This window comes from Colius striatus, chromosome 4, assembly GCF_028858725.1.
Source record: "Colius striatus isolate bColStr4 chromosome 4, bColStr4.1.hap1, whole genome shotgun sequence".
NCBI lineage: Eukaryota > Metazoa > Chordata > Aves > Coliiformes > Coliidae > Colius > Colius striatus.
In genome coordinates this window covers 273889-291255 of record NC_084762.1, presented here as the reverse complement: position 1 = coordinate 291255, position 17367 = coordinate 273889, and positions in this window count along the sequence as shown.

Here is a 17367-nt window from a genome sequence, read left to right as displayed (position 1 = left end):
GGTATATATCTGAAAGTTATAGAATTTTCTGATACTTGGACAGCTTGGTGGAATATAATTTGTGCACTCAGTATAAACATACGGAATTCTCGTCCAAGGCTTGGAGTATTCTTCTGAATTTATGACAGGTAGCTTTCTTAAAGTGATAGGATTTGACTGATAATTGGAAGACTTGATTGATTTTACAGTGTACACAAATTTACACATACAGAATTTGTGCTTGATAACTAGACTACTCCTCTGAATTTAATGCTGGTATATATCTGAAAGTTACAGAATTTTGGCTGATAACTTGAGGACTTGGTGGAATGTATTTTGTGCACACAGTATAAAAGATACAGAATTGTTTTCAGATAATTGGAGTATTCTTCTGAATTTATGACAGGTAGCTTTCTGAAACTGAAAGGATTTGACTGATAATTGGAAGCTTTGATTCATTTTATAGTGTGCTGAGATTTACACATAAAGAATTTTTCCCTGATAACTAGACTACTCTTCTGAATTTAATGCTTGTATACATCTTAAGTTTGCAGAATTTGGCTGATAATTCGAGGTCTTGGTGGAAAATAGTCTGTGTACACAGTAGAAATAGATAGAATTCTTTCTAGAGAATTGGAGTATTCTTCTGAATTTATGACAGGTAGGTTTCTGAAAGTGAAATGATTTGACTGATAATTGGAAGCCCTGATTGATTTTACAGTTTGCACAGATTTAGACATACAGAATTTGTGCCTGATAACTAGACTACTCACGTGAATTTTTTGCTGGTATATATCTGAAAGTAAAAGAATTTGGCTTGTAATTGGAGGGCTTGGTGGAATGTACTTTGTGCACAGAGTAGAAAGATACAGAATTATCACTTGAGAATTGGAGTATTCTTCTGAATTTATTACAGGTAGCGTTTTGAAACTGAAAGGATGTGACTGATAATTGGAAGACTTGATTGATTTTACAGTGTGCAGAGATTTAGACATACGGAATTTGTGCCTGATAAGTAGACTACTCCTCTGAATTTAATGCTTGTATGTATCTGAAAGTTACAGAATTTTGGCTGGTAATTGGATGGCCTGGTGGAATGTACTTTGTGCACACAGTATAAAAGATAGAGAATTCTTTCCAGAGAATTACAGTATTCTTTTGAATTTATGACAGGTAGCTTTCTGAATCTGAAAGGATTTGACCGATAATTGGAGGACATGGTTGAATTTATTGTGTGTACACAATACAACATACAGAATTTGTGCCTGACAACTAGAGTACTCCTCTGAATTTAATGCTGGTATATATCTGAACGTTGCAGAATTTGGCTGATAATTTGAGTACTTTGTGGAATGTACTTTGTGCACACAGTATAAAGATACAGAATTTATTCCAGAGAGTTACAGTATTCTTCTGAATTTATTACAGGTGGCTTTCTGAAACTGAAAGGATTTGACTGGTAATTGGAAGACTTGATTGATTTTACCGTGTGCACAGATTTATATATACAGAATTTGTGCCTGATAAGTAGACTATTCCTCTGAATTTAATGCAGGTATATATCTGGAAGTTAAAGAATTTTTTGATTATTGGAGGTCTTGGTGGAATGTACTTTGTGCACACAGTATAAATATACAGAATTCTTTCCAGAGAATTGGAGTATTCTTCTGAATTTATGACAGGTAGGTTTCTGAAACTGAAAGGATTTGACTGATAATTGGAAGACTTGATTGATTTTACAGTTTGCACAGATTTAGACATACGGAATTTGTGCCTGATAAGTAGACTACTCCTCTGAATTTAATGCAGGTATATATCTGAAAGTTAAAGAATTTTTTGATTATTGGAGGTCTTGGTGGAATGTACTTTGTGCACACAGTATAAATATACATAATTCTTTCCAGAGAATTGGAGTATTCTTCTGAATGTATGAAAGGTAACTTTCTGAAACTAAAAGGATTTGACTGATAATTCGAGGACATGTTTGAATTTACTGTGTGTACACAATACAACATACAGAATTTGTGCCTGACAACTAGAGTACTCCTTTGAATTTAATGCAGGTATATATCTGAAAGTTATAGAATTTTGGCTGGTAATTGGATGGCCTGGTGGAATGTACTTTGTGCACACAGTATAAAAGATAGAGAATTCTTTCCAGAGAATTACAGTATTCTTTTGAATTTATGACAGGTAGCTTTCTGAATCTGAAAGGATTTGACCGATAATTGGAGGACATGGTTGAATTTATTGTGTGTACACAATACAACATACAGAATTTGTGCCTGACAACTAGAGTACTCCTCTGAATTTAATGCTGGTATATATCTGAACGTTGCAGAATTTGGCTGATAATTTGAGTACTTTGTGGAATGTACTTTGTGCACACAGTATAAAGATACAGAATTTATTCCAGAGAGTTACAGTATTCTTCTGAATTTATTACAGGTGGCTTTCTGAAACTGAAAGGATTTGACTGATAATTGGAAAACTTGATTGATTTTACAGTTTGCACAGATTTAGACATACAGAATTTGTGCCTGATAAGTAGACTACTCCTCTGAATTTAATGCAGGTATATATCTGAAAGTTAAAGAATTTTTTGATTATTGGAGGTCTTGGTTGAATGTGCTTTGTGCACACAGTATAAAGATATAGAATTCATTCCAGAGAATTACAGTATTCTTCTGAATTTATTACAGGTAGCGTTTTGAAACTGAAAGGATTTGACTGATAATTGGAAGACTTGATTGATTTTACAGTGTGCAGAGATTTAGACATACGGAATTTGTGCCTGATAAGTAGACTACTCCTCTGAATTTAATGCTTGTATGTATCTGAAAGTTACAGAATTTTGGCTTGTAATTGGATGGCCTGGTGGAATGTACTTTGTGCACAGAGTAGAAAGATACAGAATTATCACTTGAGAATTGGAGTATTCTTCTGAATTTATTACAGGTAGCGTTTTGAAACTGAAAGGATGTGACTGATAATTGGAAGACTTGATTGATTTTACAGTGTGCAGAGATTTAGACATACAGAATTTGTGCCTGATAAGTAGACTACTCCTCTGAATTTAATGCTTGTATGTATCTGAAAGTTACAGAATTTTGGCTGGTAATTGGATGGCCTGGTGGAATGTACTTTGTGCACACAGTATAAAAGATAGAGAATTCTTTCCAGAGAATTACAGTATTCTTTTGAATTTATGACAGGTAGCTTTCTGAATCTGAAAGGATTTGACCGATAATTGGAGGACATGGTTGAATTTATTGTGTGTACACAATACAACATACAGAATTTGTGCCTGACAACTAGAGTACTCCTCTGAATTTAATGCTGGTATATATCTGAACGTTGCAGAATTTGGCTGATAATTTGAGTACTTTGTGGAATGTACTTTGTGCACACAGTATAAAGATACAGAATTTATTCCAGAGAGTTACAGTATTCTTCTGAATTTATTACAGGTGGCTTTCTGAAACTGAAAGGATTTGACTGATAATTGGAAGCTTTGATTGATTTTACCGTGTGCACAGATTTATATATACAGAATTTGTGCCTGATAAGTAGACTACTCCTCTGAATTTAATGCTGGTATATATCTGAAAGTTAAGAATTTTTTGATTATTGGAGGTCTTGGTGGACTGTGCTTTGTGCACATAGTATAAAGATATAGAATTCATTCCAGAGAATTACAGTATTCTTCTGAATTTATGACAGGTAGCTTTCTGAAACGGAAAGGATTTGACTGATAATTCGAGGACATGTTTGAATTTACTGTGTGTACACAATACAACATACAGAATTTGTGCCTGACAACTAGAGTACTCCTTTGAATTTAATGCAGGTATATATCTGAAAGTTATAGAATTTTCTGATACTTGGAGAGCTTGGTGGAATATAATTTGTGCACTCAGTATAAACATACGGAATTCTCGTCCAAGGCTTGGAGTATTCTTCTGAATTTATGACAGGTAGCTTTCTTAAAGTGATAGGATTTGACTGATAATTGGAAGACTTGATTGATTTTACAGTGTACACAAATTTACACATACAGAATTTGTGCTTGATAACTAGACTACTCCTCTGAATTTAATGCTGGTATATATCTGAAAGTTACAGAATTTTGGCTGATAACTTGAGGACTTGGTGGAATGTATTTTGTGCACACAGTATAAAAGATACAGAATTGTTTTCAGATAATTGGAGTATTCTTCTGAATTTATGACAGGTAGCTTTCTGAAACTGAAAGGATTTGACTGATAATTGGAAGCTTTGATTCATTTTATAGTGTGCTGAGATTTACACATAAAGAATTTTTCCCTGATAACTAGACTACTCTTCTGAATTTAATGCTTGTATACATCTTAAGTTTGCAGAATTTGGCTGATAATTCGAGGTCTTGGTGGAAAATAGTCTGTGTACACAGTAGAAATAGATAGAATTCTTTCTAGAGAATTGGAGTATTCTTCTGAATTTATGACAGGTAGGTTTCTGAAAGTGAAATGATTTGACTGATAATTGGAAGCCCTGATTGATTTTACAGTTTGCACAGATTTAGACATACAGAATTTGTGCCTGATAACTAGACTACTCACGTGAATTTTTTGCTGGTATATATCTGAAAGTAAAAGAATTTGGCTTGTAATTGGAGGGCTTGGTGGAATGTACTTTGTGCACAGAGTAGAAAGATACAGAATTATCACTTGAGAATTGGAGTATTCTTCTGAATTTATTACAGGTAGCGTTTTGAAACTGAAAGGATGTGACTGATAATTGGAAGACTTGATTGATTTTACAGTGTGCAGAGATTTAGACATACGGAATTTGTGCCTGATAAGTAGACTACTCCTCTGAATTTAATGCTTGTATGTATCTGAAAGTTACAGAATTTTGGCTGGTAATTGGATGGCCTGGTGGAATGTACTTTGTGCACACAGTATAAAAGATAGAGAATTCTTTCCAGAGAATTACAGTATTCTTTTGAATTTATGACAGGTAGCTTTCTGAATCTGAAAGGATTTGACCGATAATTGGAGGACATGGTTGAATTTATTGTGTGTACACAATACAACATACAGAATTTGTGCCTGACAACTAGAGTACTCCTCTGAATTTAATGCTGGTATATATCTGAACGTTGCAGAATTTGGCTGATAATTTGAGTACTTTGTGGAATGTACTTTGTGCACACAGTATAAAGATACAGAATTTATTCCAGAGAGTTACAGTATTCTTCTGAATTTATTACAGGTGGCTTTCTGAAACTGAAAGGATTTGACTGGTAATTGGAAGACTTGATTGATTTTACCGTGTGCACAGATTTATATATACAGAATTTGTGCCTGATAAGTAGACTATTCCTCTGAATTTAATGCAGGTATATATCTGGAAGTTAAAGAATTTTTTGATTATTGGAGGTCTTGGTGGAATGTACTTTGTGCACACAGTATAAATATACAGAATTCTTTCCAGAGAATTGGAGTATTCTTCTGAATTTATGACAGGTAGGTTTCTGAAACTGAAAGGATTTGACTGATAATTGGAAGACTTGATTGATTTTACAGTTTGCACAGATTTAGACATACGGAATTTGTGCCTGATAAGTAGACTACTCCTCTGAATTTAATGCAGGTATATATCTGAAAGTTAAAGAATTTTTTGATTATTGGAGGTCTTGGTGGAATGTACTTTGTGCACACAGTATAAATATACATAATTCTTTCCAGAGAATTGGAGTATTCTTCTGAATGTATGAAAGGTAACTTTCTGAAACTAAAAGGATTTGACTGATAATTCGAGGACATGTTTGAATTTACTGTGTGTACACAATACAACATACAGAATTTGTGCCTGACAACTAGAGTACTCCTTTGAATTTAATGCAGGTATATATCTGAAAGTTATAGAATTTTGGCTGGTAATTGGATGGCCTGGTGGAATGTACTTTGTGCACACAGTATAAAAGATAGAGAATTCTTTCCAGAGAATTACAGTATTCTTTTGAATTTATGACAGGTAGCTTTCTGAATCTGAAAGGATTTGACCGATAATTGGAGGACATGGTTGAATTTATTGTGTGTACACAATACAACATACAGAATTTGTGCCTGACAACTAGAGTACTCCTCTGAATTTAATGCTGGTATATATCTGAACGTTGCAGAATTTGGCTGATAATTTGAGTACTTTGTGGAATGTACTTTGTGCACACAGTATAAAGATACAGAATTTATTCCAGAGAGTTACAGTATTCTTCTGAATTTATTACAGGTGGCTTTCTGAAACTGAAAGGATTTGACTGATAATTGGAAAACTTGATTGATTTTACCGTGTGCACAGATTTATATATACAGAATTTGTGCCTGATAAGTAGACTATTCCTCTGAATTTAATGCAGGTATATATCTGAAAGTTAAAGAATTTTTTGATTATTGGAGGTCTTGGTGGAATGTACTTTGTGCACACAGTATAAATATACAGAATTCTTTCCAGAGAATTGGAGTATTCTTCTGAATTTATGACAGGTAGGTTTCTGAAACTGAAAGGATTTGACTGATAATTGGAAGCCTTGATTGATTTTACAGTTTGCACAGATTTAGACATACAGAATTTGTGCCTGATAAGTAGACTACTCCTCTGAATTTAATGCAGGTATATATCTGAAAGTTAAAGAATTTTTTGATTATTGGAGGTCTTGGTGGAATGTGCTTTGTGCACATAGTATAAAGATATAGAATTCATTCCAGAGAATTACAGTATTCTTCTGAATTTATTACAGGTAGCGTTTTGAAACTGAAAGGATTTGACTGATAATTGGAAGACTTGATTGATTTTACAGTGTGCAGAGATTTAGACATACGGAATTTGTGCCTGATAAGTAGACTACTCCTCTGAATTTAATGCTTGTATGTATCTGAAAGTTACAGAATTTTGGCTGGTAATTGGATGGCCTGGTGGAATGTACTTTGTGCACACAGTATAAAAGATAGAGAATTCTTTCCAGAGAATTACAGTATTCTTTTGAATTTATGACAGGTAGCTTTCTGAATCTGAAAGGATTTGACCGATAATTGGAGGACATGGTTGAATTTATTGTGTGTACACAATACAACATACAGAATTTGTGCCTGACAACTAGAGTACTCCTCTGAATTTAATGCTGGTGTATATCTGAACGTTGCAGAATTTGGCTGATAATTTGAGTACTTTGTGGAATGTACTTTGTGCACACAGTATAAAGATACAGAATTTATTCCAGAGAGTTACAGTATTCTTCTGAATTTATTACAGGTGGCTTTCTGAAACTGACAGGATTTGACTGATAATTGGAAGCTTTGATTGATTTTACCGTGTGCACAGATTTATATATACAGAATTTGTGCCTGATAAGTAGACTACTCCTCTGAATTTAATGCTGGTATATATCTGAAAGTTAAGAATTTTTTGATTATTGGAGGTCTTGGTGGACTGTGCTTTGTGCACATAGTATAAAGATATAGAATTCATTCCAGAGAATTACAGTATTCTTCTGAATTTATGACAGGTAGCTTTCTGAAACGGAAAGGATTTGACTGATAATTCGAGGACATGTTTGAATTTACTGTGTGTACACAATACAACATACAGAATTTGTGCCTGACAACTAGAGTACTCCTTTGAATTTTTGCAGGTATATATCTGAAAGTTATAGAATTTTCTGAGAATTGGAGAGCTTGGTGGAATATAATTTGTGCACACAGTATAAAAATACGGAATTCTCGTCCAAGGCTTGGAGTATTCTTCTGAATTTATTACAGGTAGCTTTCTTAAAGTGATAGGATTTGACTGATAATTGGAAGACTTGATTGGTTTTACAGTGTGCACACAATAAAACATACGGAATTTGTACGTGATAACTAGACTACTTTTGTGAATTTAATGCTGGTATATATCTGAAAGTCACAGGATTTGGCTGAGAATTGGAAGGCTTGGTGGAATGTACTTTGTGCACACAGTATAAAAGATAGAGAATTCTTTCCAGAGAATTGGAGTATTCTTCTGAATTTATGACAGGTAGCTTTCTGAAACTGAAGGGATTGACTGATGATTGGAAGACTTGATTGATTTTACAGTTTGCACAGATTTAGACATACAGAATTTGTGCCTGATAAGTAGACTACTCCTCTGAATTTAATGCAGGTATATATCTGAAAGTTAAAGAATTTTTTGATTATTGGAGGTCTTGGTGGAATGTGCTTTGTGCACATAGTATAAAGATATAGAATTCATTCCAGAGAATTACAGTATTCTTCTGAATTTATTACAGGTAGCGTTTTGAAACTGAAAGGATTTGACTGATAATTGGAAGACTTGATTGATTTTACAGTGTGCAGAGATTTAGACATACGGAATTTGTGCCTGATAAGTAGACTACTCCTCTGAATTTAATGCTTGTATGTATCTGAAAGTTACAGAATTTTGGCTGGTAATTGGATGGCCTGGTGGAATGTACTTTGTGCACACAGTATAAAAGATAGAGAATTCTTTCCAGAGAATTACAGTATTCTTTTGAATTTATGACAGGTAGCTTTCTGAATCTGAAAGGATTTGACCGATAATTGGAGGACATGGTTGAATTTATTGTGTGTACACAATACAACATACAGAATTTGTGCCTGACAACTAGAGTACTCCTCTGAATTTAATGCTGGTGTATATCTGAACGTTGCAGAATTTGGCTGATAATTTGAGTACTTTGTGGAATGTACTTTGTGCACACAGTATAAAGATACAGAATTTATTCCAGAGAGTTACAGTATTCTTCTGAATTTATTACAGGTGGCTTTCTGAAACTGACAGGATTTGACTGATAATTGGAAGCTTTGATTGATTTTACCGTGTGCACAGATTTATATATACAGAATTTGTGCCTGATAAGTAGACTACTCCTCTGAATTTAATGCTGGTATATATCTGAAAGTTAAGAATTTTTTGATTATTGGAGGTCTTGGTGGACTGTGCTTTGTGCACATAGTATAAAGATATAGAATTCATTCCAGAGAATTACAGTATTCTTCTGAATTTATGACAGGTAGCTTTCTGAAACGGAAAGGATTTGACTGATAATTCGAGGACATGTTTGAATTTACTGTGTGTACACAATACAACATACAGAATTTGTGCCTGACAACTAGAGTACTCCTTTGAATTTTTGCAGGTATATATCTGAAAGTTATAGAATTTTCTGAGAATTGGAGAGCTTGGTGGAATATAATTTGTGCACACAGTATAAAAATACGGAATTCTCGTCCAAGGCTTGGAGTATTCTTCTGAATTTATTACAGGTAGCTTTCTTAAAGTGATAGGATTTGACTGATAATTGGAAGACTTGATTGGTTTTACAGTGTGCACACAATAAAACATACGGAATTTGTACGTGATAACTAGACTACTTTTGTGAATTTAATGCTGGTATATATCTGAAAGTCACAGGATTTGGCTGAGAATTGGAAGGCTTGGTGGAATGTACTTTGTGCACACAGTATAAAAGATAGAGAATTCTTTCCAGAGAATTGGAGTATTCTTCTGAATTTATGACAGGTAGCTTTCTGAAACTGAAGGGATTGACTGATGATTGGAAGACTTGATTGATTTTACAGTGTACACAAATTTACACATACAGAATTTGTGCTTGATAACTAGACTACTCCTCTGAATTTAATGCTGGTATATATCTGAAAGTTAAAGAATTTTGGCTAATAACTTGAGGACTTGGTGGAATGTATTTTGTGCACACAGTATAAAAGATACAGAATTGTTTTCAGAGAATTGGAGTATTCTTCTGAATTTATTATAGGTAGCTTTCTGAAACTGAAAGGATTTGACTGATAATTGGAAGCTTTGATTCATTTTATAGTGTGCTGAGATTTACACATAAAGAATTTTTGCCTGATAACTAGACTACTCTTCTGAATTTAATGCTTGTATACATCTTAAATTTGCATAATTTGGCTGATAATTCGAGGTCTTGGTGGAAAATAGTCTGTGTACACAGTAGAAATAGATAGAATTCTTTCCAGAGAATTGGAGTATTCTTCTGAATTTATGACAGGTAGGTTTCTGAAAGTGAAATGATTTGACAGATAATTGGAAGCGTTGATTGATTTTACAGTTTGCACAGATTTAGACATACAGAATTTGTGCCTGATAAGTAGACTACTCCTCTGAATTTAATGCTTGTATGTATCTGAAAGTTACAGAATTTTGGCTGGTAATTGGATGGCCTGGTGGAATGTACTTTGTGCACACAGTATAAAAGATAGAGAATTCTTTCCAGAGAATTACAGTATTCTTTTGAATTTATGACAGGTAGCTTTCTGAATCTGAAAGGATTTGACCGATAATTGGAGGACATGGTTGAATTTATTGTGTGTACACAATACAACATACAGAATTTGTGCCTGACAACTAGAGTACTCCTCTGAATTTAATGCTGGTATATATCTGAACGTTGCAGAATTTGGCTGATAATTTGAGTACTTTGTGGAATGTACTTTGTGCACACAGTATAAAGATACAGAATTTATTCCAGAGAGTTACAGTATTCTTCTGAATTTATGACAGGTAGGTTTCTGAAACTGAAAGGATTTGACTGATAATTGGAAGCCTTGATTGATTTTACAGTTTGCACAGATTTAGACATACGGAATTTGTGCCTGATAAGTAGACTATTCCTCTGAATTTAATGCAGGTATATATCTGAAAGTTAAAGAATTTTTTGATTATTGGAGGTCTTGGTGGAATGTACTTTGTGCACACAGTATAAATATACAGAATTCTTTCCAGAGAATTGGAGTATTCTTCTGAATTTATTACAGGTAGCGTTTTGAAACTGAAAGGATTTGACTGATAATTGGAAGACTTGATTGATTTTACAGTGTGCAGAGATTTAGACATACGGAATTTGTGCCTGATAAGTAGACTACTCCTCTGAATTTAATGCTTGTATGTATCTGAAAGTTACAGAATTTTGGCTGGTAATTGGATGGCCTGGTGGAATGTACTTTGTGCACACAGTATAAAAGATAGAGAATTCTTTCCAGAGAATTGGAGTTTTCTTCTGAATTTATGACAGGTGGCTTTCTGAAACTGAAGGGATTGACTGATAATTGGAAGACTTGATTGATTTTACAGTGTACACAAATTTACACATACAGAATTTGTGCTTGATAACTAGACTACTCCTCTGAATATAATGCTGGTATATATCTGAATGTTACAGAATTTGACTGATAATTGGAGGGCTTGGTGGAATATATTTTATGCACACAGCACTCGGCGCTGCCACCCAGTGGCGGAAATCGAGATCGCAGCCCGGTAGCCGCTCGGCGGTGCCACCCAGTGGCGGAAAACGAGATTGCAGCCCGGGACGCTCGGCGATGCCACCCAGTGGCGGAAATCGAGATTGCAGCCCGGGACGCTCGGCGCTGCCACCCAGTGGCGGAAAACGAGATTGCAGCCCGGGACGCTCGGCGCTGCCACCCAGTGGCGGAAAACGAGATCGCAGCCCGGTAGCCGCTCGGCGGTGCCACCCAGTGGCGGAAAACGAGATTGCAGCCCGGGACGCTCGGCGCTGCCACCCAGTGGCGGAAAACGAGATTGCAGCCCGGTATCCGCGCGGCGCTGCCACCCAGTGGCGGAAAACGAGATCGCAGCCCGGTAGCCGCGCGGCGCTGCCACCCAGTGGCGAGAAACGAGATGGCAGGCTTTAATCTGCGTTTCATGTGTTTGTTGTGCCTTTCTCTTCTACCTTTTCCCTACCGATTTTCTACCGGTTTTCTGCCTTTCTTCTGTATTTCTCCTGCCTTACTTCTTGCTTCCTGCCACGTTTTAGTGCCGTTGCTCAGCCTTTGAACTGCCGTTTTTCCTGTCGTTTCAAAATTCGTTTCCAACGTTTTCTGTCTCTCTTCTGATATTTTTTTCCGCCGTTCTCCTGCCTCTCTTCTGTCCTCCCTCTGCCTTCTCTCAGCCTTTTCTCTGTGCGTTTTCTGCTTTTATCCCGCGGTTTTCTATATTTTCCTGCCACTTTTCTGCCTTTCTTCGCCAATTTCTTCTCCCTGACCGCTCCCTCGCTTCCGCCTTTAATCTCCCTTGCTTCTGGACTTTTTTTCTGCTTTTTTACTGCCGCTTCTTTGGGTTTTTTCTGCTTTTTTTCGAATTTTTTCGGCTTTTTTACCTGCCGGCCAATCGGAATCGCGCGTCGCCCGTTCCCGGTTCACGTGGCCGCCCGCGGCCAATCGGAAAGCGGCGTCACTTCGTCCGCCATCTTGAATTTCTCGGCCAATGGGACTCGCGCTTTCGCGTCGCTTAGCAACGCCCGAGCCAATCGGAACGCCGCGTCTTCTCGCGGCCATCTTGAATTTTTCGGCCAATCGGAATCTCCCGTCGGCGTCGCTCAGCAACGCCCGAGCCAATCGGAAGGCCGCGTCCTCTCGCGGCCATCTTGGATTTTTCGGCCAATCGGAATCGCGCGTCGCCCGTTCCTGCTTCACGTGCCCGCCCGCGGCCAATCGGAAAGCGCCGTCGTTTCGCCGCCATTTTGAATTTCGCGGCTAATCGGAATCGCGCGTCGCCGTTGCCCGGCAACGCCGCCGCCAATCGGAACGTTGCGCTCGCCGCTGCCACCCGGTGGCGAAAAGCCATACCGCAGCTTTTTTTAAGCTCTCTCTCCTGCCGGGTGCCCCGCGCGCCAGCAGCCAATCAGAAAATTCCCGCCGTTTTCGCCGCCATTTTGAACGCCATTTTCTCTTCTCGGCACGGGGGAGAGGAGACTTTCCCAGCCCGATCTGAACCGCAGCTGGACGCCTGAGAGGTACGGGCGTGTTGCTCCACCGACCGTCCCTCCGCTCGGGCTGGTGTGTGCTGATGGGCTCTGGCTGGTGGGATGCACCTGGCCGTGCTGCTGCCTGCTAGCATGCTCACATCTCCTCTCTTTCCAGAGCGGCAGCCGAAAGCTGATTCTTTCACCTAATTCAGGGACAGAAAAGCTCCTGTCCATTAGCCTGCTCCAAGCCAGGAGCTCTGTTCCACAGAACCAGTTTTTCTACTTTTCTGAGGTCTTTTGTTTTGTTTTTTTTTTTTAAGCTTATTATGTAGTCAGTTAACATCTCGGCAGCAGCTTTTGTTGAGGTTCCCCCCTGAACTGAAGAGGGTCTTCCATAGAGTATTTTGAAGGGACTTAATGTCTCCTTAGTCCTCAGTTTGGTTCTTGTTCGCAACAAGGCTAGAGGTCGTAACAGAGGCCAGGCTAGTCCGGTTTCTCGGCACAATTTTTCAATCTGTAATTTAAGGAAGTGGTTCGTCTTCTTTACCTGGCCCGTTGCTTGGGGTCTTTAGGGAGTGTGCAACTGCCAGTCTATCCCCAGAACCCGACTAATTTGTTGGGTAATTTTGGTCACAAAATGAGGGTCTCTGTCTGAGGATATTACTGCTGGGATCCCAAATCTCGGTATTACTTCATGTAGTAAAGCCTTAGTTACCTCTTTAGCCTTGTTTGTTTGGCAAGGGAATGCTTCTGGCCGTCCTGAAAAGGTATCAGTTAGTACAAGTAGATATTGGAACCCCCTTTTTCTTTCAAGTTCTGAAAAGTCAATTTGCCACCACTGTCCAGGGGAAGTACCCTTCCCAAATCTCACATGGTTGTGTTTCTTGTTTGATGGTTGTGTACAAGTTATAGGCGACAATGCGTTTGCTCAGATACTTACGTAGGGCTTTGACTCCCCAGTGAGACTTTCTATGTTCAACCAGGATTATAACCCAAAAGTAACGTGCTCGGCACCGCTACTGTCACCTGTGCTGGTGTAGCCCAACCGTTGTTCTCTGGTTTTCCCCCTAAATCCTGAATCGATTTCTGGTCGTCTTTTGAATGGTTAGGAATTTGGTTGATTGGGATTTTTCCATCCGGCATCAGAGAGGGTATCTCTGCTGTACCTTTTTCAGCTGCTGTCTTTGCTTCCTGATCTGCCGCCGAATTGGCTACCTCTTGTGCAGCTGTTCCGTTTTGGTGAGCTTTGCAATGCATAATCGCTACTTGCTTTGGTAACTTTAGCCATGCTAAAATATGCACGGTACCGGTACAGCAATTCTGCAAGCAATTATATACCACACACGTTGCCCCCGCTGTCCCAGCGAGGAGCGCCCAAGTTACCGTACCAGCGAACTCGCTAATTCCCCAGGGGCGAGCAGGAGCGCTCCCTCACCCGGGCGCAAGGGGTACTTATACCCCCCTTTACAACTTACAGGGTCTTGGTGATCTCCGCTACTCCCCGTCACAGCGTGAGGTGTCCCATACGCGGCTTATGGACTCATCCCCTATACCCCTGCAGGCTTCCCAGTTTACGTTCCCGGCCCGCTCGCCGGTCGGTCTCTTCCCCTGCAGCGATGGGATGGGGATGGGAGACTCTCTGGAGAAACAGTCTGGTGGCGCACCCAGAATGTCCCACGCCCCGCCCGGTCCAGCAGCCGGGCCGAGAGGGTCTCCTGCCAGGCTCGCCAATTGACGTGCGGAACAAACTCTACAACACGGTCAAAGGGTTATGAACCAGGTATGTATTGCGCCGGTGGGTGCGAGGGAGATAATTCTGCCCAGCTCGTGCACCTTCTTGTATAACAAAGGGCTACGTACAGGGTACAGGTAGGGGTACGCAGAAGTGCCTATTACATATTTATGACCTATCCCCGCTTCGTATTGTGGTGTAAGGCTCCTTCCGGTTTGTACTGGTGCAGCGTCTCCGGTAGATTTCCATGCCACGGAGCAGAAGGCAAGCAATTCTGTTTTCCACGTTCCGAGTCCTTCTTATCTGCAGCTGTCTGCCCTCCAGCTTCTTTGTTTTCAGCATTCGGGGTCTTCAAGGCCTCTACTGGTTCGAATTCCAGTGAGCTGAGGTTTCTTATCATGGTGTTATTTTACAGTGAATCGTGTCTTTCTCAATTTCTGATTTTCCCTTTATTCTGAGTAATAATACTGAATCCTGCAGCAGCGCTCGGAGGTCCTGACTCTGGCCAAGTCTTTGTTACGCTTGACTGTTTTTAACTGATTCCTGCCAGAAAGATGTTGGGAGCTGTGGGTACACGAGGCTGCGCAGGGCGGGAGCAGGGAGTGCTGCCTGGGGCAGGTGGGGGCAAGGAATGGCCAGGGGCTTGTGGCAGGGATGTGCCCTCCAGCTGTGGGGGCTGTAGGGTGCCCACGGAGGGATTTGGGGGAGAAAACAAGGGTCAGAGGAGCCCTTCTCGCTCTCTGCGACTACCTGAAAGGAAGCTGTAGCGAGGTGGGAGTGGGTCTGTCCTCCCCAGTAGCAAGCAATAGAACGAGAGGAGACGGCCGCAAGTTGCACCGGGGGAGGTTCAAGCTGGATCTGAGGAGGAATTTCTTTGCTGACAGGGTTGTCAGGCGTTGGAGCGGCTGCCCAGGGAGGTGCAGGAGTGACCGTCCCTGGAGGGATTTCAGAGCCGGGTGGATGTTGCACCACGGGAAGTGGGCTGGTGGGCGATAGGGCTGGGACACAGGCTGCGCTCGACGAGCTTCAAGCTCTCCTCCAGCTGAAACCGTTCTGTGACTCCGTGCTGCTGGGTGTGGGGTGGGCAGAGGGGGGCTGGGCTGGGCTGTCCACTGGGACCCCCACCAATGGCTGGAGCGGTAGGACGTAGCCCAGGCTGTGGCTCTGACCGGGGTGGTTTGTCCTTCTGCTCCCCAGGGGAGGCCTGGCGCCTGGAGGATGACTGCACACATCCCCCCTGCGACCCCCAGCTCGGCACGGCCGTGCAGGACGCTCCCTTCAGCTGCTTCCGCACCTGCTCCTTCTACACGAGGAAGAGCCCGTCTGTGGATAAGCAACCGCATGGGTGCCCTCAGCTACGCCCCGCACCCCGCTGAGAGCGAGGCCGGGCGCGTCAAAGCCAAGCTCGGGCGGCAGTTTGTGAGTATGAGGCTGTGCAGCCCCACTGCCTTCACACACACACACACAAACACGCAGCTTCCTAACAGCACCCACAGGGCACAGCTCTCTTGATGTGCAACGTAACCTAAACAGCAGAAAAAGAGGCTTTTCCAGCTTGGTGGAGGAGCTGGAGGCAGCAGGTTGAGTTTGGTTGTGCTGCGGCAGAGTCCTGCCTGGCCTGGGGAGTGCCTGGCTGCCCACATCCCACCGGGCTGTGCTGGCGCTGACTGGCTCTTACCCAGCTGAGTGATGCCTGGGATCAGTGCCTTGCCTCCGAGTACTGCTCTCTAAGGTAGCAACCAAGTAGGAACTGAGTTTTCCTGTCCTTGTCCCCACGTATATGAGCAACTGAGTCTTTTCAAGGGTTCAAGCAGATTGGCTCAGTGAGGGGCAGGGGTGAGCAATGAGACCTTGGGGCAGCTCAGCCCTTTTTTGTCCCTTCAGGGCGTCTCGGTTGCAGGATGGGAGGGCCACGTCAGGCGTGTGCCACAGCTACAGGATACTGATCAATGTTCAGTGGGCTTTGCTTCTCCTCTTTCCCAGAGGCACCTGATACGGGGATACACGTGGCTTTCCTCCTGCTGCGTTACTGGCCTCGGCCTTGTAATGAGGGCTCCGGTGTCCTGCTGCTGAAAAGAGCTCGGTGTTGGTTATAAATGGTAACTAGACTACTCCTCTGACTTTAATGGTGGTATATATCTGAAAGTTACAGAATTTGGTTGATAATTCGAGTGCTTTATTGAATGTACTTTGTGTACACAGTATAAAAATACATATTTCTCGTCTAAGAATTGGAATATTCTTCTGAATGTATGAAAGGTAACTTTCTGAAACTAAAAGGATTTGACTGATAATTCGAGGACATGTTTGAATTTACTGTGTGTACACAATACAACATACAGAATTTGTGCCTGACAACTAGAGTACTCCTTTGAATTTAATGCAGGTATATATCTGAAAGTTATAGAATTTTCTGATACTTGGACAGCTTGGTGGAATATAATTTGTGCACTCAGTATAAACATACGGAATTCTCGTCCAAGGCTTGGAGTATTCTTCTGAATTTATGACAGGTAGCTTTCTTAAAGTGATAGGATTTGACTGATAATTGGAAGACTTGATTGATTTTACAGTGTACACAAATTTACACATACAGAATTTGTGCTTGATAACTAGACTACTCCTCTGAATTTAATGCTGGTATATATCTGAAAGTTACAGAATTTTGGCTGATAACTTGAGGACTTGGTGGAATGTATTTTGTGCACACAGTATAAAAGATACAGAATTGTTTTCAGATAATTGGAGTATTCTTCTGAATTTATGACAGGTAGCTTTCTGAAACTGAAAGGATTTGACTGATAATTGGAAGCTTTGATTCATTTTATAGTGTGCTGAGATTTACACA